The following is a 1991-nucleotide window of genomic DNA, read 5'->3' on the forward strand; positions in this document are numbered from 1 at the left end:
TCAATAGGACAAATCAGCAACCTACAGATTGTGGGAAAAAATCCCCACTAATCTCACAGAGAATTCTCAATTGAGTTATCTTGAATGGCTAAAAAGCACCTAAAGAAATGTTCAAAGTCCTTAATCACCAGGTAAATGCAAATGAAAACGGCCCTGAGATTCCACCTTACAACAATCAGAATGGTTAAGGTCAAAAACGCAGGCAGTGTAGATGCTTGTAAGGATGTGGAGAAAGAGGAACACTCTTCCATTGATGGTAGGATTGCAAGCTGCTACAATCATTCTGGGAATCAATTAGGCAGTTCCTCAGAAAATTGGAAACAATTCTACCTAAATACCCACTACTGGACAAATACCCAAAAGAATCTCAAAAATATAGCAAGGACATGTGTTCCACTATATTCATAGCAGCCTTATTTATATTAGCCAGAAGCTGAAAATAACCCAAATGTCTCTCAGCAGAAGAATGGATACACAAAATTTTGTACATTTAAACAGTGGGATACTACTCAGCTATTAAAAACGATGTATTGCCATGGCTCGTGGTCCCAACCAAGAAACATCTGAAGTACATAGCTGTAATTCAGATGTTTCTACAGACACTGGTCCTGACAAGAGGGGATGCTGGCCTCTGATTTTTTCGTAAAGAACAGATTTAAGTATGCCCTGACTGGAGATGAAGTAAAAAAGATTTGCATGCAGCGATTCATTAAGATTGATGGGAAAGTCAGGACCCTGCTAGGTTTCAGGTTGTCATCAGCATTGACAAGACTGGAAAGAGCTTCTGTCTGGTCTATGACACCAAGGGTTACTTTGCTGATCATGATGTTACACCCGAGGGGGCCAAGTACAAGTTGTGCAAAGTGCAGATATTTTTGTGGGAACAAAAGGAATCCCACATATGGTGACCCAAGATGCTAGTACTATTCGATACCCTGATCCCCTCCTCAAGGTGAATGACACCATTCAGATTGATTTGGAGATGGGCAAAATAACTGACTTCTGGGAACCTGTATATGGTGATGGGAGGTGCTAACTTGGGAAGAACTGGTGTAATCAACAACAGAGAGAGACATCCTGGCTCTTTTGGTATGGTTGATGTGAAAGATGCCAATGGCAACAGCTTTGCCTCTTGGCTTTCCAACATTTTTGTTATTGGCAAGGGCAACAAACCATGGATCCCTCTTCCCCAAGGCAAAGGAATCCTCCTCACCATTGTTGAAGAGAGACAGGAGTCTAGTGGCCAAACAGAGCAGTGGATCTCTAGGAGGACATGCTGGATGCTGGAGAAGTATTTGTACAAGCCTTTCTCGGCAACATGCTAGATTAAACAGCATGATGAAAAGAAAAAGAAAAAAAGAAAATATCCTCATGAATGAGGTAACCCAGACCCAAAGGACATACATGTCATTAGTAAGTGGATATTATCCCAAAAGCTCAGAATACCTACGATATAACTCAGACTATATGAAGTTTAACAAGAAAGAAGACCAGTGTGCATTCTTCAATCACACCTGAAGAGGGAACAAAATTGTCACTGGAGGCAGAGTCCTGGTTCGGATAGGGGAGGGGGAGAAAAAAGGGGAAGTCATTTGAAATGTAAATAAATTATATCGAATAAAAAAAAAAGAGATAGGGAAGGATTGAAGGAGCGGAAGGGTATTGCAACCCCATAGGAAGAACGAAAATATGAACAATTTAGTACTCTCAGGGCTTCCAGGAATTAAACCACCAACCAATGAGTACACATGGTTGGGTCCATGACTCCTGTTACATACAAATGTAGCAGAGGATTGCCTTATTTGGCATCAATGGTCCTGTGGAGGCTAGTCCCAATAAAGGGGAAGGAGGAGGGTAGAGGAGTGAGGCATGAGTGGGTATGGGGGTAAAGGATCACCTTCTTAGAGGCAAAGGAGAGGATGGATAGGAATGGGGTTTGTGGAGATCAGACTGGGAAGTGGGGCAACACTTGAAATGTAAAAAAATAGAGT

General features: G+C 41.8%; 1 pseudogene; it reads left to right on the plus strand.

Moving 5' to 3' along the window:
- The first annotated feature begins 621 nt into the window (after positions 1-621).
- LOC127691167 (40S ribosomal protein S4, X isoform-like) lies at positions 622-1325 on the plus strand (annotated as a pseudogene).
- The last annotated feature ends 666 nt before the right edge of the window (positions 1326-1991 follow it).

This window comes from Apodemus sylvaticus, chromosome 8 (assembly GCF_947179515.1).
Source record: "Apodemus sylvaticus chromosome 8, mApoSyl1.1, whole genome shotgun sequence".
NCBI classification, from domain to species: domain Eukaryota; kingdom Metazoa; phylum Chordata; class Mammalia; order Rodentia; family Muridae; genus Apodemus; species Apodemus sylvaticus.